This window comes from Protopterus annectens, chromosome 9.part0 (genome assembly GCF_019279795.1).
Source record: "Protopterus annectens isolate FY-2018-M chromosome 9.part0, PAN1.0, whole genome shotgun sequence".
Classification (NCBI taxonomy): Eukaryota; Metazoa; Chordata; order Ceratodontiformes; family Protopteridae; genus Protopterus; species Protopterus annectens.
In genome coordinates this window covers 85,988,556-86,013,571 of record NC_056743.1, presented here as the reverse complement: position 1 = coordinate 86,013,571, position 25,016 = coordinate 85,988,556, and the positions used below count along the sequence as shown (strand labels likewise).

General features: G+C 39.5%; 1 protein-coding gene across 1 annotated transcript in view; it reads left to right on the top strand.

The window, feature by feature from the left end:
• Nucleotides 1-12,727: 12,727 nt before the first annotated feature.
• The window catches only part of LOC122811050, a 746,005-nt gene continuing 733,716 nt past the window's right edge, over nucleotides 12,728-25,016 (top strand). The window contains exon 1 of the mRNA XM_044082592.1: nucleotides 12,728-12,836. The gene's annotated coding sequence lies outside the window, so the exon portion shown is untranslated. The remainder of the gene's footprint in view (nucleotides 12,837-25,016) is intronic.

The following is a 25,016-nucleotide window of genomic DNA, read 5'->3' as shown; positions in this document are numbered from 1 at the left end:
TTCTCAAGATAGTGACTATAGGTTTGTGGTCTGTTTTGATCTGGATAGGTCTACCATAAACATAATCATGAAACTTTGAACATGCAAACACAATTGCCAAAAGCTCTTTCTTGATCTGAGCATACTGCATTTCAGTTTAGGTAAGAGTTCTCGATGCATAGACAACAGGTTGACCCTCCTGTAGAATGACTGCACTAAGGCCAAATTTCGAAGCATCACATGAGAGAGTAACTGGCTTGTTGAACATCATAGTATCTGTCAAAGGAAAAAACTTCAAAGACCAATTCACGTAAGGTTCAAGTAAGGCACCCTTTATTAACTTGTAGCAAGGAGACAAAGCATGCTGGCAGAATGGTTTGTCTGAACATTAATAATTAGTATGGCATTTTTATACAGTTCTTTCCATGTCACACAGAAAAGTTATTTCTATTGCTGACATAGTTAGACACAGCTTTCTGTATTGTTCTACAGAAAATGTTACTAGACTAATTGCTGACTAGTTGAGAATAACTGCTGATTTAAAAAACATTTGAGAAAAACAACCTGGCCTTGGGGCTTATTTTAGCCCACCACAAACTTTCAATTCTTCAATTGTGCAGTTCTAATATATGTGTTACTTTTTGCCTAGATTCAAGGTACATTTCTAGCTTAGGTACAAGTAATGCTGACTATGGTTTATACTTTCAAGCATCCATTGTGCTCCTTATCAAAGCTTCTAACAGCTGTGTACTTTCTCATGGCATAAGCAGAAAATCAATAACTCTTTAAGTCTCATGACACTAGTAGAAATGAAACACTTCTTATTTGCTGACATTAGCAGAAAATAGAATGCTTCTTAAGTTTCTAATAGCTGTGCAGATTCATGCAGTGTTAACAGAATAAATGTATTAACCCTTTTAAACCTCGATGCACTAAGCATGCATATTACTAATGCATATTTTTCTAACATTTCTCCCCTTTTAAGACTTTTATTCTACTTTCAAAATAAGTATAAACAGTTTTTTTTTCTTCCCCTAACCTCTTCCTACTCAGAATTTGCAGTTAAGAAAGTCATTCAGTTTAAACTTATGAAAGCATTTTCAATTTTTCAACAATTCTTCAAGTTCAGCACCTTGGTATAAGGACGTATTTCTTTCTTATTTGCCCTTTCGCTTAGTATTGGGCATAGTCTGTCGGACATCGGGCTCCGCATCGTCGGGCAGGGTGACTTGTCATTAAGACCGATCGACGCCTCAGGCTACATTAGGTCATGACCCAGCCGTATCACAGTACTTTGCCGCAGTCCATGCATCAGCGTGCAGTTGCCGCTGGTCCGTTTTTCGAAAGGTTTCGAAAGTGAATACCAGCGCTTCTTTTAAGTTCCTAAACTCAGTTTTTTACCGATCTTTTGTTTTTTTTTTAACCGTGGATTTAAAAGTGAATAACTGTATTTCTTGTATTTTAAATCATTCAAATAATACCTACCATACATTGTGTATAATTTGTTATACCTTGTTTAGACGTTGTTGGTTGCCGCTCTTGTGCCAGCATTTGTGCGTTGTACAGTTTTGGTGACTATTTAGAGGAGGCTATTATTAGGAGTTGGTAATTTGAAAAGTGTTTGGGAAAATGCCTGCGCCCGCTTTCGCAGCCGGATGGCTCCAAGAAACAAAAGCGAAGCCAGGGTTGAAACAGCTGAAGCCCCGGACGATGGGTTCTTTAGTCAGACGAGCCAGAGGTTAGGAGGCCAGAGTTTTACAGAGGTTTCTCCAGGAGTCCTATTGGAGTCTCAGGATGTACCCTCTCAGGAGCAGGGCAGGAGGGAGCCAGGCTGAGGGGGCTTCAGGTAACTATTCTTCCTCTTCCCAAAAGGAAAGTCCTGTTGCTTCTCCTTTGCCAAACTTTAGGAGGTAGCAGTTTAGAGTAGGGCTTCTCCTAGCCTTTCGTCTCGGGTTCTGTAGAAAAGAAACATATGCTTAAATGGCAGAAGATTTTGATACTATTGATTAGAGGGTCTATGGGGCCCCTGATAAGAGGCCAGCCTAGAACCAGAGTTTTGTTGAGTTTTGAACAGGGTTCAGGGTTCTTGAGTCTTATGAAGAGGAAGATTTGCAGGAGTTATTATTCTGACTGATGTGTGGATGATACCACTCCTTCCTTTTTCGGATAGGGGGTGTATACTAAGTATACTTCAACCATCAGGATGAGATTGTATCAAATGCATGCCTTTCTGCTGAAATATCAAAATTCTCCTTGAAATCTGAAATCTTCTGATGCTTTGGCGAAGCGATTGATTGTAAAGAATTGCTGGATTATTTTTATTGTTCTGAACAAGGGTGCAAGGGGGTGTATGCCTTCTTTTTTGATGGTTGATGAGAATCTCAGGGTTGGCTCTATATGGCATGCCTGTTCTTTAGCATGCCTGGTTGATGATAAATCTAAGGTGGATGCATGTTAAGACAAAGGATTTGGAAAGAATTGCTGATTTAGTGATGTGTCTGTTTAAAGTGGAAGCAGTTTTCTTTAAAAAATGGTTTAAAGAAAAGTGCAGGCAAACGAGGTGGCTGATTTTAGCAGGTACAGCCACGATGTTTAGGTTTAGTAGAAATTGGTGGGGCCTGGCTATGTTACACAAGGATCTTAGGCCCAGTCTAGGTAGTATGTGGTGTAGGGCAGGCTCTGCTGAAGGGCTTTTAAAGAAGTTGGAGAACAAAGCTAAAGTCTATGAGGGCAGGGTCAGGTTTTTGCAGGTACAGACCCATGCTTCTGATTTGCCAGCCTCCCTCCCCTTGCTTTGGGGATTCTACCCAATAGTAGGACTGCAGCAATGGAAAACGAAGAACATAGTACAGTTTTGTTACCTACATAATGTAGATGTTTTCGAGATTCCATTGCTGCAGTCAATTTCTACTCCCTCCTTCCCCCTGTGTTTGGGTAATATGACGTCCGTCATGCGCATGTACTGACGCGTACTGGCGTCAGCCCGTCGCTTCTGACCCCGACGCCAGCCTTATACTCTGGTATTCGGCCGACTGGATGCGGACTATACCCATTTCTGAAACTGACATGTCTATAAAGTCTTTAATCAGTCTTTTCATGCAGGGGATGCAGCAGCACACACATACCACCAACAGGATCATTCCTACACAGATGGCAATCAGGATGTTCATTAGGATACTGCCCCATCCCCCAAACAATCTCTGGAAAAAGTCCGTCAATGGATTTGGACCTGGCTTGGTCATAGCCGTCACCTGCTGAATTACCTCAAGGTGATTGTCTATCTCGTGTTTGTGGTCAGGAATAGGCAAACAGCACTCCTCCTGGATTAAAGCGCAAGTACCTCCTCTCACCGCCAGGGTAAAGTCAAGAGCCATGCGGTTTTGAAGCACTACAGTTCTCATGGCAGTCAGTTCATCAGTCACCAATTGTAGGGCAGAAAAGGTTGCATTGCTCATTATTTTGAGAAGTTTAGACAGATTTCCCAGTTCCCAGATTGATTTTGTTGCTCCATATGCTGGCAATACACCTGCTGATGAGATGATGGTATCACCCAAGTCCATATGTGACAGTCCATTTTTCCCTAGGTTCACAGCATGATGGTTTTTCCAGTCAGCATTGATTTGCCCCACTGGGTTGAAAGGTTTCTTGATTTCTCGTTGAACATTCTGAATTAAAACTGCTGTGTGTCGTATGGCCGGAACCAGGTACCCCAAATAACTGCCAGACCAATTCTCAGGTAACCACTTATATGCTTTAAAAACACCAAAGTGGTAAAAAAAAACAATAATCCACAAAATACGGATGACACAGGAACTAAGTTGCAAGAATCCTAGGGTTTGTTCACACCTCCAAATTTTCGGCAATAGCAGCAAAGTAAGGAAAGCAGTCACAATACACATCCACATGAACGCTTTTCAAAATCCATTGCGTTTTCGTTTACAAAAGTACACTTCCTCAGATGAATGGTTACTAATGAGCTCTCTTAACATTCTTTATATAGTGTCACTAATTGATTAATTAATTGATGGATGAGTTAATTGAGATTGTATTACAACAAATAAATAACAAATAAATATACATTTGTTCAAACCCCTTTGCATAGAAAATATGCATATATTGTTCCAAAATTCATTATTAAATATCAACTGTTTAAAATCCATTACTTTAATAAATATATTAAAAAACTTGTTTAAAAACTTATTTAAAAATCAACATACCACATAATAAAAATAAAAAATACAAGCTTTTTTCCTTATCTAAAGCTTAAAACATGAAGCCATCTAGTGGTCATTAAAAATATTACCCTACATTTCTAGCTTAGGTACAAGTAATGCTGACTACGGTTTATACTTTCAAGCATCCATTGTGCTCCTTATCAAAGCTTCTAACAGCTGTGTACTTTCTCATGGCATAAGCAGAAAATCAATAACTCTTTAAGTCTCATGACACTAGTAGAAATGAAACACTTCTTTATTTGCTGACATTAGCAGAAAATAGAATGCTTCTTGTTAAGTTTCTAATAGCTGTGCAGATTCATGCAGTGTGAACAGAATAAATGTAGTAACCCTTTTAAACCTCGATGCACTAAGCATGCATATTACTAATACATATTTTTCTAACAGTATCTGAGAGCTGGTGGACTAGCAATCCACTGTCTCAAGACATCAAATGCATTTGTCATCAAGGCTGCAGCTTCTTTGACTCTGCACATTGGATGATGAGGTCTTTTTAGCACTTTGCTCAAATCTTGTGGGTTAATACATATTCTGATGTCATCTGAGGTTTTCTTGTGAGCTACCACCATGGAAGATACCCACTCAGTTGAAGTTGCAACTGGACCAAATCACACCTTGTCACACCATTTTATCTAGCTCGGCTTTGACTCTGTCCTGCATAGCTATTGAACTTTTCATGCTGGCCTGATAATTGGACTGACATCTGGGTCTAACTTCATGGAGTACACATCTGGAAGCTTCCCTAATTTGTGTTCGAAACGATCAGCATAGGTGGAAAAAATGTACTGGGCGAAATTACAATAGTGGTCTTTCAAGCTGACTTGGTGGACTTCCTTATTAAATCAAAGCAGTCCCATTTTCAGTCTCTGAGCCCTAATAATGACTGGACATGCCTCTTGACAACATAAAAATAGCAAGTTGTACCTTCTTCCAGCAGAGTAACATGAAAGCACTACTGAGCCTTTGGTTTGAATTTCTTTACCTGCATAAGCAACAAGCTTCACACACCTTGCCAGATCAAGCCTTTCACCATCACACACTCTAGCAAATGTTTCTGCTGACATAGCATTGCACTTGGAACCTGTCAACTTTAAGCTCTATGGGTTTATCATTTATCTGAACAGTACAAAATACTTCATTCTTTGCCCTTAAATTTACTGCATTGACACCGACACACCATCCACATAGAGTAGGGTTGCAGCTCTTTAATTGATCAACTTGTTTTTCAAAATGTTCCCTTTTAATAACAGAATGTGGTCCTTTTGATTTACAAAACCTTTTGAAATGATTCCATTTATTGCATTTGTGGCATTGCTGACCAAAAGCTAAACTTTTAGATTCATAACTTCCAGTACAGTTGCAACAGTTTTCAATGAAACTAGGTTGGCGCTCATGCTTTGAGTTTGCTGACTCACTCTTATGCTTCACTGAGACTGTGTGAACTCTGGGATTTGCTGGAAAGTTCTGGGTTTACCAGTGATTGCTGCAGGGGCTACAGTTGCTGCCCTGTGCTTGGACCTGTTTTTTTTAACCACAAGTTGGAAGCAATCTCTCCTTTGTCTGAACAAGCAAATAAGGTCACTAGTGAAATCCTCTAAGGCTAACTTTGAGTCCAAATTGGCCACATCTACTAAGGACAATCACAAGGCCTTCTTCACATACGTCTGCAGTCTCAAAGGTAACTCCCAAATCTGCTTTGAATTTGTGGTCAAGAATACCACACACACAAATGCCATAGATATAGCCAACCTGCTGGCAGATAAGTTCAGTGAAAACTTCACCCCCTGTCCCCCCATCACTAAACCAGGACATCCCTAGCACCTGCTCCGTCTCCTCATCACCAGAGAGCAGGTTATTAATGCCCTCTCAAAGGCAAAAAATACAGCCTCCATGGGACCTGACAACATTCCTGGCTGTCCTACATGAACTCAGGCAAGAGCTCTCAGCACCACTAGGCACCCTATTTAACCAAAGCCTGTGCATTGGCTTCATCCCAGCAGAATGGAAGACCGCCACTGTCATCTCTCTGCACAAAGGTGGAGTGTCAACCAACCCAGGCAATTATAGGCCCATCAGCCTGACTAGCTTGATCTGCAAGGCTATGGAATGCATTACCATGGACCTTATAAACTGGGACATTGGCAACCTCCAAATGCTTGATCCCACACAGTTTGGCTTTGTCAAAGGGAGATCATGCCTGTTATACTTGGTCACCTTCTTAAAAACAGTCACCAAAGCCATGAATGTGAGGGCAAGACAATGTACAACCGCCTACCTTGACCTAGGCAAAGCCTTTGACACTATTCCCCACTCAGGCATAATAGATAAACTCTCCCAGCTAGGCATCCCCCACTCAGGCATAATAGATAAACTCTCCCAGCTAGGCATCAACCGTATGTTACCAGATGGGTAGCTAACTGGCTCATTGATAGAACCCACTCAGTCAAAATAGGGGAAGCCACCTCTAGTCGTAGACCCGTAACAAGCTGTGTACCCCAAGGATCGGTCTTGGGGCCCCTACTGTTTGGGATATACTTTTCTGAGGTGCAAGCAAAAACCAGTGGTCTGTGGCTGACCAAGTTTACAGATGACTGCAAGCTGGGCACTGTCATAAATTCCCCTAGTGATGTGAACATCCTCCAAGAGGGCCTTAATCAAACTAACGGTGCCAGAAGCATGGCCTTAAACTGACTCAGCCGGTACAACAATATGACAGTTTTGACCCCCTCCTGTATGGATAGTAGGTGCATACAGAAATGAATGCTCCCTTTCTATGGCTTCTGACCTAGCTAAATTAAGTAGAATAAATGCCTTTATATGGTCATCTTTATCAGAAAATGCATCCTGTAGGTAAATGTCATACTCTTGCTCACTCTCCAATTATCTGCAATTGTACTGTCAAACACAAGTGCACTGGGTTTTCGAAATACATCTGCCATGCCCACAAAGTATGTACAAACACAATGAAAACATGGCCCTTGTAATTATGTACAAACAAACTGTTCTGTGAGCCTGTAATAACATTCAAATGCACAATAAACTCTTCCGAATGCTTTACTTTGTGAAATATTCTCTGTAATGGCTGTATTCTGCAAAATAACTTTGCGGTAACACTGCGCAAACATGCATTCTGATAACTCGGATATCTTTGATTAATACGAAAGTACATGCTTAGTGAAAATGTGGTTTCCCTTTATTTTATCCATTTTATACAATTCAGACTTTATTTCAAACATTTTCTGTAGTAATTTAAATATTTTTATCAATATCAGTTTATGTGAAAATCGTTTAGAGCGTTCTGTATGCCTCGTTTCATATTTTGTGAATAAAATAGTGCTGAGCAAGTTTTAACATCTGAAATTCGTTTCTGACCTGTTTTGCAAAGTATGCATATTGTAGGGATGATTCACTCCTCCAGCTTCAACTGAGTGCCTCTTTATCTTAAACTGAAACATTTGGGTTCCATTCTGGCTTCAAGTCCATGCCGCTTCTGACACCATGTCCTTTTAGACATGCCATTTCTGACACCATATCACTCGTACCCCTCTTAACATAGATGACAAGCAGGTGGGGTATTTCATTTAGATGCTTTAATACATGGAAACAGATCAGGATGGATAGCAGCATCATAAAATATAAACTGACAGGTTAACAGACAGACCTTACATACATGCTTACATCTCAACAGCTAACTACAAAATGGCAGTCAGACTTGTATGTGCTGTGTAATTTATACACTTGTGCAAGCCCTTGAATAGCTTCTTAAAAGTACATACACACATTAATCTACAATATCATTATCCCCACCAGTCATAGATGACTTCAGAATGGAAACATATTCTGTTCAGTAGACAATATTCCAGCATTTCCCCTGCAATTCATTCTGCAGCTGGTTATCTTGCTATGGCTTAGCTATCTAAATACTAAAACTAAATTTCATGTCAGTGTTCTGCACTGAGAGCTATATGTTCTTAAAATAATAATACTTAAAAAAAAAACTAAGCACACTAGTAGAAATGAGTAAAATATCCACTGCGGCTTACTCTTTTAACCGCATGAGTGGCCAAAGGTACTGCAGCCATTTCTCTTGGATGATGTTAGGTGGTGCTTTTAAAAATTCTTCCAGGAAGTTTGCTGCAAGGAAGGGAAGAGAAGAGAGCTCTTCAGAATGAGCTTTCTTGGTTATTCTTGTAAGACTGTAGGTAGGGAAGCCATCCAGGAGCATAGTTGCTGCTTATATAACAAATCACAAGACTGGAGGATATCCAACTAACTGTGCTTAACAAACTGCTCTGAATTACAATAAAACACTGGGGGAGGAACGATCCAAGGCATTTTGGAAGAAAGACGATGTAACAAAGCTGTGCCAACATAAATGCCAGTTTTGGGGTTGCCCCTTCTTGTCAGCATGCCATTGCATTACTTTGTCACCCTTCCCTTGGATGTGTCCCTGCCACCTCAAGCATTCTGTTGCTTCCTTAGTAATACATGACTGTAAAATGAATATAGCATTACTTGTGGGCAACATCTGCATCTATATATTCAAAGATTTTATGATGTGTACTGTGTAGATTTGTTTGCTAATGCAAGCTTTTTGCTCAAATCTGAGGAATAAGCCTGCTGAACCAGAAGTAAGCTGGATAATAGTTTGATGCATTACAACTACAGTTTAGTTGTTTTCTAAATATAATTTATTGCATGCACACTTTATCAAATAACGTATCAAAAAATCATCATATCACAGTCATATTGTTTGCTTTTCGACTTTTCCTTAAACTTTATATTTCAAACTATAGGCATTTTCAACTAATAAACCTGCAGGATGTTAACTAGTTTTTTTTATTTCTGCACCATTTTAAATTCTTCTGAGCATTCTTTTCTTCCTCATCACTCTGAGTCTGCATTGTGAAGACAATGATCCCACGCATTCCTTCTAAAAGTATGCATTTTGTTCTTTCCCCCCAAAATTTCCTCCCATCTGCATTATTTCTTTTATAATACCTAGCATGTTTTCCATGACTTGTCCAACCCATGATTTCCACTTTCTGGCTATTGCCTTTTTTGGCTGCTGACATAATTAAAGGTAATGAGGCCTCATGTCTTAACTCTAACGTTTCAGCATCATCTCTTTAGTAACTTGCTCCCACTATCCTCTCTCACTCCCCACACACCAACAACAGATACTGTGAATCTAAGGGAAGACCCTTTTCAATTTACCTGGTGTATACAAATATATATTCAAGACAGATCTGGGAACACAGGATGACAGCAACCTCTCTTTTGACCACCAGACTGCCACTGTGGTCAGAAACTCCTTCTATGTGGCACATCTCATTGCTAAGGGTTTTGCATCCAGGAAGAAAGAGGTCTTTGTCTCCCTCTCCTCTTCCCTCGTTAGGCCAATCATCGAGTACAATACCCCCATTTGGCATGCACCTCACTAGACACCAGCAACAACTGGAGAGGCCACAAATGTACCTCACAAAAAGGATCCTAGGCCTTAAACACTTGTCCTATATGGACAGACTCAAAAAAAACTCCAACTATCTCAGTCTCATATCGCCTACTTAGAGGCAATCTCTGCTTGACTTACAAAGCCATGTCTGACCCAGCTCTGTTAGAAATGCTCCATGTAAAGAAATCCCAATCCATCCGCACCACATGCACCAGAAACCTCAACCTCTTTACCACAATCAACAGAACATGCTGGTGGGACAGGTTCATAAACCAGAGACTTTCCATGCTATGGTATAGACTTCCCGTACAGAGCACTTCACTGGCCCTCTTCAAGAGAAATCTTAATGAGTGGATGGGAAATAGAAAATTCACCCTGGGGATCACTCCTGTGGTTCAACTCGACAGAGGCACTGGAAACTAAGGTCGGGTGGCATGATGCCAGGGTAATCCTATGGGCTAGGCTTGTAAGGGCTCCAGGGCCATTAGCCTAGTACACACCTATGAACCTTCTTGATTTAGTTGTGTATCTCAAAACCCTGCACACTTTTTCTATTTATCCTTTGTAATTTGTACGCCCAGCCTGTTCTTGCAGTCATGTTTGTCTTTTTTTATTTATCATGTGTAATTCTATAAATCTTACTAATTATCCCTTTTTATAGTCCTGTCCATGCTCTGTTTTACCAATATTGCATCAGGAGTGGCTAATCCTCTAACACCTTCTGTCTGTCTAAAGTCCGTCATTCCCAAGTATGGAAGCTTATTCCTATCATGATTTTGCTTCCTTCCATTTTCTTAGTTTTCCCCCATGGGTGGTTTGTTCACAATACCATGGTTTCTTGGCTTGCTTCCTCACGTGACTTCTTGCCTACTTCCTTTATATGGGAACACTCTGCAAAATTTCCTTATCCCATACCCTCACTAGCTTATTTTTCAGTATACTGTCTGCTACTTTATATACGTAATATTCTACCTGCTTACTTTTATTCTCCCCCAACTGCTGCCAAAAAATAAACACTCGCTGGTAGCCATCATACCTCCTCCTCCTATCTTTCCATTTTGGTTTATATATCTCAGACCTTATAGTAACCTTTTAAATAAGGCCCAAGCTCAAAAGTGCATGGTTTGATTCTTTGTGTGACACTGAGCAAGTCACTTAATCAGAAACTTCTAACTAACAGACACAGACACACACATACACACACACAAAAGATCTCTGCTGCTGCTTCTCTCCTGACTTGGACTACTTCGTTTGTGGCTGGTTGTTGAGTTTCTCCTGATTTGGAGGCTTTTCAAAATGCTACCCATGCTGTGCATTGGATAAAGGGAATGAAGCATGCACTTCTCAGTTGGGGGAGACATAAGAAACATGCATTTGCATAAACTTGAAATGTACTAGTGGAAAGAATCTTTTGAGTGTGAGTTGTTTACTGGCACATATGGTGACATGAGTCCTCCCCCCCGGTGAAAGTATATTCCCCCTAGAACCGCCTGTGGTTGGTTCTTATCTGGGATTACTTTTGTTCAGTTTGAATATCCAGAATTTGTCTGCATGGGGTTCTCTGGGGTGTCTGTTTTCCTCTTACATCCTGTGGTCATACAGATAGGTAAAATGGTGGTTCTCCAAATTGCACCAAGTGTCAATGTGTGTGTGCATACAGTGATGTTATCCCATATGAGATTAATTTCCTGTTTTATGCTTGTTTGCCAGGATAGACTATGGTTCCTTATGTCCCTGATTTTGCATAAAGTGAATATTGAAAATGGATGGGAAAATGCATGGAAAACACGTTAAAGCCACTTAAAAAGTAACTATTTTTTCTGTTACTGCCCACTTACAGTGCAGTGTTGCCAAGTACTTTAGTGTCATGCTTATTAATCAAATGTTTTCTAATTTATAGTACAGATTATGAAGGTTATATATATGCGTATATATATATATATATATATATATATATATATATATATATATATATATATATATATATATATATATATATATGGGATGAGTTTACAACTGAGCATCACACTAATATGAGAACCAATAATGTAGCAAGGACTGGGTGAGAAGGTGCTGCCTTGTGAAAGGCACAGTCCATGCAGAAGAAATAAACTTTTTTTTACATCACAAATGTGAAGAACCACAGCGATCTGTGTTTGGCTGTGCAGAGGCAGACTGCAGTGAGGGCAGCCTCAGAAACTTTCTTTCTTTGGCGCCCAAAGTGAGCAAAGTGATTTGCTCTTGCTTGTTTTTTTTTTTTTTTATTTAAATAAGTAAATTGTTCTTTGTAGGCACCCTACAGACCTACTGATGTCTGCCCACTACAGTACTGTAATAACTTTGCAAGTTATTTACTTTAGCCTGTCTGGTAGTGTAGCGAGGCTGTCTGAGTAGAAGAAATCATGTGTGCAGTGGTACTGTAGTCCCCATTTTGAAACTGTGCTGTCTGACTCCTAGAAGGTGGGGATTTAGGCCAGCAAAGGAAGTTCAGCATTGCCATAGATGACCAACTGCATTTGCTTTTACCTCTACTGCTGGACAATTCGGATGAGGGAACTAAAATGTCACTGGGACAGCTGGATGGTCGAGACAGGAGATGGCAAAAAGATATATATTAGAAAGTCTGTTTATCAACCTAACTACCATTTTGACTATGTCATTTTCTAGCCCATACCTTGTGCGTGATAACCTGCTTAATCATCTGCTTGTGTTGCCTTAAGTTGGGGCATAAATGAACATGGTCTACCTTGTATCACTGCACTCTGTTAGGTAAAACTAAAACAACTGAGACAGGACCATAGCATAACCGAATGTACTGATGTTTATGGATCTCCCGAGACCAGCCTAATGTAGCAGTACTCCGTATAAAACTAAAGAGCTACTTGTCCAAAAAAAAAGTATACACTATATATACATACACACGCGCACACAGATTTTACACACAGACATGTCCCTGCATAGTAAGAGAATGTGCATGTATGAATTCAGATCGCTTGGCCCCGCCTCTAATTAATATTTATGTTATGCAAATAGTCTGCCATCAGACTAAGTCAAGATTCTGGCCTGTGTGTACTGTGATTTAGGACTTGTTTTTTTTATTCAGATTACATTGAAAATCTTTGGAGCTATATCTGCAGCAACTCCACACTTTCAATGCACATAATTTGGTGAGTACTGCTCTCTCTTGAAGGAGGATAGTTCATAGTTATTTGTATATTTATTCAGGTATTTTTATTTTTTGAAATCGCTTTCCTGTCAGAATAGTATTAGTTTTTAATTACTTTGGTTATTATGATCTATACCTGTAATATCGTGCATACTGGATTTATGATTTAGTGAAATCTGTTGTTAGTTTGTTCTGAAGTGACCTTTCTGATTACTAGTCTGCCTGTGACAGTTTTTCTTGGACATTCTGATTACCAAGGCTGTTTGATATTTTCAAATACTATGAACATTCTAAACTTCCAGGCCTTCCTAGAACTGTATTTTAAGTAATAGCTCTCTTATTTTGGCTCTGCACTGTTCACTTACTACATTTCTTCATATGTATCATTTTATTATGAAACCTAATGATTTGTGTTTTTGAAATTTTAATCCAAAAGGAGTTATAAGACTATGAATCAGACCTGATTGGAGATAAAATATGTACTGTATATTTAAAAAAATGTATATATATATATATATATATATAAATATATATATTAACATGCTTGAAGTCAACAACTCAGATATTTATTTAGTGCAATAAATAAAGCACAGATTTGAAGAATTCTTAAGATTTTGTTCCTGCTGAAGGTGAATGCTGAGATTTTTGTTAGAGCTAACAACTTGATAACTTGTTAACTTGACAGTACACAACAAACAGTGGTGTTAATATGGATATGCATATGTTTTTCCAAACCATAATTCAAATGAACACAATTACATAAACATGTCCCAGCAGAGGCAATCATTTAATTGTTTAACCGAATTCAGTTGACATTTAAGATACTAGTAGTACCTGGAAGACACTGCAGGCAGAAAATGAATCTTTTGTAGCTGAATGCCAGGACATAAGATGTTAAAAATATTTTAGAAGGGTTTCAGTTGGAGAGACATAAATCATACCCAGGTCAAAAGTTGATAATTCCCATGTACTATTAACTGATGTAATTGTGGATCAAGTGACTATATTAAAGTAGCTGATATGTTTAAGATTGTAACCATCAATATTTGTTTAAATGACTACCAGAGACTGTCATATGGAATATGAATCTGTGCTGCTTAATGTCAGGTTTATGAAACATTTTATGTTTGTAAGACCAAGAGAAATGTAAAAGACTGTACTGCGGAATATATATGAGAGTTGTGGAAAGAGTGATATAATGTGACTGTATAGTGAAGTTGTGTAAATGTGTTTTTATGCATACTTTTAAAAAATAAGCATGTTGCAGCAGTACGTCATTGTATGGTAAATGTTTTTAATTGTTTTTGTGACAAGGCTAGTGACCCCGCTTAACCCCCTCCACATCCTAAAGTATTGTTTAGGGGGTTAAGGGTTCCCATCATTTTACACTACCTTTCCCTTCACCTAAATTCTTTTGAGAATAGGATTGTTATGCCAGTTGTGTGAATAAGAATGAAATGTTTCTGCTTTGGGATTCATACATCCAATCAGCCACATGTCTTTCATTAAATCCATTTGTAAAGGGGACGTTGATCTGCACCTAAGGGTTTAAAGGGCAAGGGCACTAGCAACTCCCTTTTGCATACTTTTATAACTAATAGTACAGTAGCAAGTACTGGCACTTTAAGTGGGTGGAAACATCACCACAGTGTATGTGACAGCAGTGGCGGTACAATATAGCACAATCCCCCATACAAAAGTCCTAAACTTAAATATCGCCCTAAGTGAGATGCTACACCCCCTTTTTAAAACATAACAGGAAGAAGTGTAATGAAACATTAGACAAGTAATGTCCGTGATGAGATGTATGTAACACAGGTTTAGCTACTGTTGGTGTGGTTTCAAAGTCAACTGTGGGTAAATCCAGTGATACCCATAGTTGAGAGAGGATTTCCCCATTATGTAGTGAAATTATTTTAGAATGAAACCACTTAATTGCACAGTAGCACTGTAGTGATCCTCTGCTTCCTCATCTTTGTACTGATGTACTGTGCATACGTAAGACACATACTGTTGCATCCTTACACAGTGCATCTGTGCAGTGGATGAGATGGAGAAAACAGCATCTACATTTGCCACTTTTTTAATCTTGCCATGCTAGTCTCTGTCTTTTACAAGAAGAATTCTGAACAAAGTGAAAGTAATGTGGATACAAATAGATTCATAGGTAGGTATTAGGCTATCAGCCCAAGGGCCTGTGTAAGCCTAGCCAACAAGGTTCCCTGGCTTACGCCACCCAAGAAAGTTATTTTCCTGTGCCACTATCGAGCAGACACACACAAGTGATCCCCGGGGTGTATTTCCTATTTCCTATCCACTCATTAAGATTTTTCTTGAAGACTGTTAATGAAGAACTTTGCTTGACATAGATGGGTGGTGCATATGGTGGAATTGCATATGAAACTCTAACAACTGGTAGTATTGACTGATTCGGAAACAAGTATATGTGACGCTTCTTTGAGAAGGCCACTAAAGCAATGTACAAGGGCAAAATGGTTCACAATGTCTACCTTGACCTGGCCAAGGCATCTGACACAATACTCCACTCAGGCATTGTTGACAAACTCAAGAGTTTAGGTACAAACTCTCATGTCATCTGCTATATAGCCAACTGGCTCACAAACAGGACCCAGAAAGTTAGAACTGGGGACTGTACCGCCACAAAAAGGCCAGTCACAAGTGGAGTCCCTCACGGATCGGTCCTGGGACTCCTGCTTTTTGGCATTTACTTCTCTGAAGTCAAGGCTAATGTCAATGGCCTCTGGCTGACTAAATTTGCAAATAATTGCAAATTAGGAGCTGTCATTGAATCCCACACAGATGTTCTCCAGGAAGGACTGACATAGATAAATAACTGGTATCTGAGCCATGGTCTAAAACTAAATGAAAATAAATCCGTAATGCTCCTGTAATATTCCTGGCTAGTTTCTCATGCCTTCGATCAAATGTTTTCTGTTCTGCTATCTTCTTGTCCTACTTCTATCAAATGGAAATACCACAATGGTTTTTAGTTATATATCTAATGAGTTTCATATTACTGTCTGTAGTAAGGCTTAAAAAATGTAATGTTTTTTGTTTTATATTCCCTTTTTGTAAATTGTGATTGTTGGCACCTGTCAAACTTTTTGTATATTGTTTGTAAATCTTTTAAAATTTTTTGTAACCTTTTTGTATTATTGTTATGGAGCTTATCTCCCCGGGTCTCCGCTGAAAACAGGCTACTTGCCCAGCCGGACTCTACCCGGTTAAAAAATGTAAAATAAATAAATAAAATAATAGTATCCTTCGGGAAGTCATCCACCCTTGGTAACTATCATATTGACAAAACACCATTTAGAGTTGACCCATTAGTCAGAAACTTAGGGACACACACGGGCAGTAATCTAGGCTTTGACAATCAGGTGTCTACAGTAGAGAGAAATCATTTTAGGTTGCACAACTTATAAACAAAGGCATGGCATGTAGGTCCAAGGAAGTCTTTGTTCTACTGTATTCAGTATTCATCAGACCTATCATTGAGAACAGTGCCCTCTTTGGTATGTACCTAACCAAGCATATCCAACAACTGGAACATCCAAAGAGGTTCCTCACTAAAAGAATACAGGGCATAAGTAACATGTCCTATGTAGACTGCCTCAAAGCTGTATCCCTGAATTCTGTCTCCCACAGGCTGTTGAGGGGAGATCTCTGTTTGGCATACAGAGCATTGTCAGACCCCACTCTGATGGACCTCCTGCATATCCACAAAACAAACTGCACCAGAATTACCTGTTCTAAAGACTTAAACCTTGCCTGTGAAAATGATCATAGAAATGGAAGAGGTCTCCACAGTTTTAGAAAACAAACTACTTTGCCACACTCTCCTTAAGCAGCTATGCTTGGTTTATGAAGTGCAACTTTCAACTAAAGATGTTGTTGTTTGTCTTTTCGGTTTTTCCTGGTTAGGGGTCGCCACAGCGGAACTCTGGTCCGCTAATGATTGGCAGTAGATTTTTTTTATGGTGCTGAGTTGCCAGCCCGACGCCCAACCTTCAGTGAAGGCACGCCCACTCACACATGTCTTTTGGAGGCCACTCGACCACGGGGAGGACATGTAGACTCCACACAGAAGGCACTCCAGTCGAGAATCGAACAGGAGAACCTCTTGCTGTGAGGCAACAACGCTAACGCTGTACCACGCAGCTTTATTCATTTCAGTCCCAGATCCTCAATGATTTTGTAGAAAACCAAAGATTTTATGAGGGATAATACAAAATAATACAGTATTGCAGGAATGTTCTGCAATACTGTGATAGTTTTGTATTGGAATATGCTCAGTAATGCCATCACTAAGATATTTTACAGGGGACAGAGCTAAACATCAGAAAAAGTCATGGATATTTTGTAAAACTGTGGATAGTTGAGAAAAATGGTTACCAGCAGTGTGATTGTATTGCTGGTAACCACTTCTCTCAACTGTCCACAGGTTTGCAGAACGTCACAGATTTTTCTCATATTTAGCAGTGTTCTTTGTAAAATATCTTAATGATGGCATTAATAAACATATCCCAAAAACTCAGTAGTTGGACTTTCTATTAGGATATGCTTGATTTACCATGAGCACATTGACTGGGCTTTTTAATACTGATGTCCATTTATTTTGTAATTAAGCCTGAAGGATGTTTGGAGTGTTTTTCTAGCTAATATATTACCTCAGTATCATTCATTTTCTATTTACCCACTTAATCCGTTTCGGGGTCTTTGGGGAGCTGTAGCTTATTCTGGTTTTCAAAGGAAACTGATTCTGAATGGGTTGTATAATGTTTAACTGTAATACAAATAATTTTGTTTTCAAGTATTGGAAAAGGTATGCAATAGTTTTGTGCAGTTTGGTATTAAAAATATATAATTTTAAGGACTTTTACTGGCAGGCATGTTTTAATTCAGAGTTAAATTGATAACTTTAGAAATCATTATGAAGGATGAAACAATCCAGGAATTAAATTGATTGGTTAAATATTTTATGATTATATAAACAGTACATGTTTTGATGGATTTAGCCTGAAGTAGTATACAAACCCTTGCTGAGTTATGTTTATTCCTAATAAAGTGATTTAGTCATAGTGACACAAGTCTATATTGTTTGAAAGTATAGCACCAGATGATTCTATAGAAAAGAATCTTGCTGTTTTTTAACTTTAGACATAATTTATTTAGAAAATGTTATTTTCCTTGTAAAATTATACATAAATTATTTTGTTTTTTGTTTTTGTCCCTAAAGGAATAAAGTATAGAGCAAAGTAAGAGACACTGAAACAATAAATGTTATAGATAAAAACACAGCCAAACTATTTATCCAGTATGTCATTTCTCAGATATTGTCCCAGTCCACAGCCACTACTACTTCCTTGGCATATCATGAAGCACCACGTGATTAGATGCTATAATCGTTAAACATTATTAGCCTTCTAAAACCTTCTGTTGTGCTTTTTGTGTCAATAAGACCATGGTCTTACCCTGTGTTTTCTCATATAGTTAGTGCTCCAGGTTAACATGTACAAATGTTTTTTCTGTCCTAAGAGCTCACTTTATCCTTGATAATATTGTCACAGTTTCAAGCAAGCTGTACTTCTCTCAGGGTGGCACAATTAGAGAAATTAGATACCTTTGGGTGTTATCCTATCATGCACTTGTTGGTAGTTTACATTGTAGCATATAGACGAGTACTGAAACTAGTTTAAATAATATAGTGTCTATATATTCTATATATCTATGTGCGCGCATGCATATATATATATATATATATATATATATATATATATATATATATATATATGGGCCCCCTTCAGAACCTCGAATTTTCAAAACTTTGAACTTCAAAAGCCTGAGACCATCAGATCAAAGTTTTGAAGCTTTGAACGTGTTGAATGGAAATCGCAGTACAGACCGGAGAGGAATATTTACTGGTTTCCTCACTGTAATGTGATCTCTGAGTTGGTATATTTATTTAGCATGGGGTGTGGGGGATACAGGGGGCTTTCCCCCCTACAAAAAACATTAAAAAAATGTTGTTTTTATTTTTTTCATTAAGTTTTCAAAGTTTCAAAACTTTTTTCTAATGGACTCGGCACCAAGGATCAAATGGTGGAAATTGAAAAAGGGTAATTGTGAGGTGATGTTCAAGAGTTGACAGGCACTAGGTGGCAGTGAAGAGTTACCGAATAGCTGGGTAACTACAGCAGAGCTAGTAAGAGAGATGGCTAGAAAGGTGCTTGGTGTGACATCTGGAAAGAGGACAAGGAGACCTGGTGGTGGAAGGAAGAAGTACAGGAGAGTATACAGAGAAAGAGGTTGGCGAAGAAGAAGTGGGATTGTCAAAGAGATGAAGAAAGTAGATGAGTATAAGGAGATGAGGTGCATGGCAAAGAGAGAGGTGGCGAAGGCTAAGTATAAGGCATATGAAGAGTTGTATAAAAGGTTGGACACTAAGGAGGGAGAAAAGGACCTGTACCGAATGACTAGACAGAGAGGGACCGAGCTAGTAAAGATGCGCAGCAGGTAAGGGTGATAAAGGATAATGAAGGAAATGTACTCACAAGCGAAGAGAGTGTGTTGAGCTGATGGAAAGAGTACTTTGAGGGGTTGATGAATGAAGAGAATGTGAGGGAGAGAAGGTTGGATGATGTAGGGATAGTGAATCATGAAGTGCAATGGATTAGCAAGGAGGAAGTAACGATAGCTATGAAGAGGATTAAGAACGGAAAGGCTGTTGGTCCAGATTGACATACCTGTGGACAAGAGCGGCCTTAGGTCAAGTGGTGCCCTAGGCAAAAGGACTCCATGGTGCCCCCACCACATCACCCGCTACCCCCATCCTGGTCTACCTACACCAAATAAAGGCTGGAAAGGTGCCCCTAGTAGAGCGGCGCCCTAGGCGGCTGCCTAGTTGGCCTATGCCTAAGGCCGGCTATGCCTGTGGAAGCATGGAAGTGTTTAGGTGAAATGTCTGTGGAGTTTTTAACTAGATTGTTTAATGAAATCTTGGAAAGTGAGAGGATGCCTGAGGAATGGAGAAAAAGTGTTTTGGTACCGATTTTTAAGAATAAGGGTGATATGCAGAGCTGTAGTAACTACAGAGGGATTAAACTGATCAGTCACAGCATGAAGTTATAGGAAAGTGTAGTAGAAGCTAGGTTAAGAAGGGAGGTGATGATTAGTGATCAGCAGTATGGTTTCATGCCAGGAAAGAGCACTACAGATGCAATGTTTGCTCTGAGAGTGTTGATTGATAAGTACAGAGAAGGTCAGAAGGAGTTGCATTGTGTCTTTGTGGATTTAGAGAAAGCATATGACAGGGTGCCCAGAGAGGAGTTGTGGTATTGTATGAGGAAGTTGGGAGTGTCAGAGAAGTATGTAAGTGTGGTACAGGATATGTACGAGGGTAGTATGACAGCGGTGAGGTCTGCGGTGGGAGTGACAGATGCATTTAAGGTGGAGGTGGGATTACATCAAGGATCAGCTCTGAGCCCTTTCTTATTTGCAATGGTGATGGGCAGGTTGACAGATGAGATCAGACAGGAGTCCCTGTGGACTATGATGTTTGCAGATGACAATGTGATCTGTAGTGAGAGTAGGGAACAGGTGGAGGCGACCCTGGAGAGGTGGAGATATGCTCTAGAGAGAAGAGGAATGAAGGTCAGCAGGGCTAAGACAGAATATATGTGTGTGTGAATGAGAGGGAGGATAGAGGAATGGTGAGGATGCTGGGAGTAGAGGTGGGGAAGGTGGATGAGTTTAAGTACTTGGGATCAACAGTTCAGAGTAATAGTGAGTGTGGAAGAGAGGTGAAGAAGAGAGTACAGGCAGGATGGAGTGGGTGGAGAAGAGTGTCAGGAGTGATTTGTGACAGACTAGTACCAGTAAGAGAGAAAGGGAAGGTCTACAAGAGGGTAGTGAGACCAGCTATGTTATATGGGTTGGAGACAGTGGCATTGACAAAAAGGCAGGAGTCAGAGCTTGACGTGGCAGAGTTGAAAATAATAAAATTTGCACTGGGTGTGATGAGGATGGACAGGATTAGGAATAAGTATATTAGAGGGTCAGCCCAGGTTGGAAGGTTTGGAGACAAAGCCAGAGAGGCAAGATTACATTGGTTTGGACATGTGCTGAGGAGGGATGCAGAGTATATTGGGAAAAAGATGCTAAGGATGAAGCTGCCAGGTAGCAGGAAAAGAGGGAGGCCTAAGATAAGGTTTATGGATGTGGTGAGAGAGGACAGGCAGGTGGTTGATGTGACAGAGCAAGATGCAGAGGACAGGAAGAAATGGAAACACTTGATCTGCTGTGGCGACCCCTAGCGGAAGCAGCCAAAAGAAGAAGAAGATTCTTATGGTCTTGGCTGTTTGAAGTTCGATGTTTTGAAACTTTGAGCTTCTAAAGTAGATCCAGATATACATATATATATATATATATATATATATGTGTGTGTGTGTGTGTGTGTGTGTGTGTAAAGGCATCAAAGTATGGATTCAGCCACCAAAACCTGGAAAGCCCAGATGTGTTTATGCCTTCATTCCATCAAGCAGTGGGCATAAGATGGAGAACTGTTTCTGTAATTAGATACATTTATGTCTAGTGAATTTCTTGTGGAAAAGAAAAAGTCCAAGCCATGTTTGTATGCATTCATTCAGCATTGCAGCTTCACAGCACTGGTTCTCTGGCTCATTTCCAGTCTTTGTGTTGCTCTTAGTTTTCATTTGTGGTGGTCTTGTTCTTTCTGCATTGTACAAACATGTCTGATAATTAATTGGCTATACTCTAAGCTTTCCATAGGTGCACATATGGTGTGTACATGCGTGTCTATGCACTCTGCAGTACACTGGCATCCTATCCAGGATTAATTCCATCCCTTGTTCGTACAACTTACCATGGCTGTCTGCGGCTGTTACCATGACCCAGAATAGAATGAAGATGGTACTAGTAAGTGAATGAAAGAATGTCTTGATTATTTAGCTTGGCTGATGAATTCCCTAATTTAGGCTAGCTCTTTTGTGGAATCTATTATTTCAGAGGACCTTAAAAAGTTTTGGGTGTATACTGTCACCTCACAGTATGTAAATACCCTGACCAAGTCGCATTTTTTTTCTGTTTGGAGTAAAGATGTGAAATGAAAACTTTTAAGTGGTCACTCTGTTAACATGTATCCATGTACTACCCTGAACTGTTTTATTAATCTTATATTTCTCTGCAGATTGGGCATGGCGTTTGAGAAACTAATACTATTTTTAGCACTATTTGGCTGCCATTCAGCTGACCATCAGCTACTCCCTGTGCCTCTCCTTGATTGCCATGACTACCAAACCCATGGAACTAATGTTCAGGGCTGGTTCTGAGATTAGTGTCATACTGATGCCAAGGGAAAGGTTTTATCTACTTACTCCCCTCTGCTCATGCCCACTGACATCCCAAAGGTGGGCATGCAATGGGCATCAGCACTAAACTGCCCCTTACTTTTGCAAGAGGCTGATATCTTCAGGATGCCATGCCCACCATCTTACAACACCATGGAACTGCTTCCCTGGTCAACACCAGGGAAGTAGAACTGTACCCCAAACCTGCACAGCTCCCCCACTCAGAAAGGGCACATCCATCTTCCCTACATGTGCTGTCAAGTGTTGGAGCTGCTATTCTAACTCAGGTTACCTGGGCCATAGTCTGTGCTTTATCCTTTTATGCTGCTGGTGCAGGCTGATGTTAATTTATCTTTAGGCTTTGGTCTTGCTGTACTGCTGCTGAGGTTTCTCACTTGGTCATGACTTGTCAGTAGGCCAGCATATACAAGCAAGCCATTGGGAAATGTAAACTTTGTTGCATCTTACTGTGTTGCGTACTGAAACATCAAGAAAGGAAGATCTGTTTCCTGTTGTTGACATTTCAATGCACTGGCTAGGCTAGGCTGCAGATTGTGCACCTGTTTGTGATTTTCTGAGACTGGAGAATAAGGAGAAGGTAAGTTTTATGTTCTTTTCTGAGATTGTGCTAACATTGGAATTAATATATAAAGACCACGGCTATGGAGGTTCTTACCTTAATTGGAGGTGCAGGGGCATTTACCCCACTGGAAAAAAATGTTTGTGTTTTTCATGATGTTGAGTGTGTCATTTGTTTCGAACTTCTGACTTCGCATTGTTTTAAACAATTTATACAGTATTGTGTCGATTAAATGACACGAGTATTCATAGTAAATCGTATGTCCTTCATTGAGCTTAATCTGTTTGCCTTTTTTTCCTTCATATTTTGGCTGGAAACAAAAAAGATTTTTACTGCACAGCCAGTGCACATTTTGCTTTTGCAAAAATTAATTTTTTGTACTTTACTAAATTACCAGTATATTTTTAATTCATTTCTTCAGTTTCTGTCTCAGGCTGATGCCCTACAAAGCAGCTGTATGGATTATATCTTGCCAAGGATATAATAGCCTGCTAGCTTCCAATGCTTCAGGGCACCTTCCACATGCCCAAACTATGAGGGAGCTCGAGCTGAGCTGACTAAAAGACAAGAAAAAACTTCCAATCAATAACTTTTGTTTATTATTAATACTTTCCTCTTCAGAAAAGTTATTTTAAAGGAGTTTTGTTTTAATGGACTATCTTCTGAATGCACATTAAAACTAAGAGTCTTTAAAAAAAAGTCACTTTTTCCACAGATAAACACAGTAATAAGCACTTTAAAACACTTTGTCAGTGCCACAAAGTAAAATAAATACAAGTTTTCCACAGAAAAAATGTTTTTCTTTACTTTAAACAACTTTTAAATTGACAGGAAAAAAGAATGTTACTGTTTAAAACTACATTAGTCTCTTGACAAGAATGGAAGTCCCCCCCCCCCGCCAAGGGAACTTATCTGTTTGGCACCCAAACTTGCCTTTCAGTCAGCTCAGCTTGAGCTGTGTAATAGTTTGGGCACATGGAAGATGTCTTGCAGCTTTTGAAGCTGGCTGGTTGGCAGTTATGTCCTTGTCAGAATATACCCCAGATAGCTAAGGCTGCTGCAGCATTGATCAATATAATGAACATTACCAGCATCTCAGAAGTTGTAGGAGAACATCTCTGAAAATTGGAAGTCCTTTGAGCTATATCTCATTACACTTAGCCTTGGGGACAAACCCATGTGGCATGTTTCTTCGTGTTGCAGGCAAAGTAGTCGTGTTATTTGCTCAGTTTTTAAAGAGGAGAAAGGCAAACTTGCATTATATAGGCATATTGTGAAATAAAGAAGACCCACCTTATTTAAGACTTCTATGAACATTTATTTTTTTCCAGAAATTAAGGGATATTGGAGAGTATTGATGCCTTATATGACTGAATATACAGTAGAAGATTGTGAATTTGGTGATTTGGCTGACTCCCAGATAAGAGGTCATAATTATCTTTGTCATCAATCTCAGATAAGAGATCATAATCATTATCTTTGTCATCTTCGATCTCCTTTTCCTGCATATGGTCAGGATGTCGTGTCAACTGTCACCACCTCTTGATTCAGTGTCACACTGACCTTCTTTAACAGTCATACCTGACTTGCAGGTCTTCTCTCACGTAATCCATCTGTATCTTTGCTGGATGTCTTTGTTTCCTCTTGCCTTCTTCCTGTTTCTCCCACATCTTCACCAAGTCATCTGCTTTCCTGCCCATGTGTCTGAACTACTGTAATTTGTTCTGTATGACCTTATATGCAATTGGAGATACTTTAGCTTTAGCTGTGATATCATCATTTCTTTGATTGTACCAGAATGTGCATCCTGCCACCTGTCTCAGCCATTTCATCTCCGTCACTTCTAGCTTCCTCAACTTCTCTACCTTTATTGCCCAGGTTTCTGTGCAATACAGAAGTACTGGTCATATCACAGTTTTGCTCACCTTATTTTTCAGCGCCTTTGGCATTTTCGTCGCATGCTACCCCTTACGCTCTTTGCCAGTTGGCTGCAGCCAATTATAGCTTTGACCTGTTCATTCATACTTCCCTCTGAACCACCCCTCCCAGATACTTGAAGCTGTTAACTTGTTTCACTATTTGCTAAGAGATGAGGAATCATTAATGATCAATTATGTGGCAAACTATTATGAGAAGCTGATTTAATATCCATAGATTTGTGTTGTGTAAGTGAACTGTCAGTTATGCAATGTAAGAGTATAACAGGTGAATT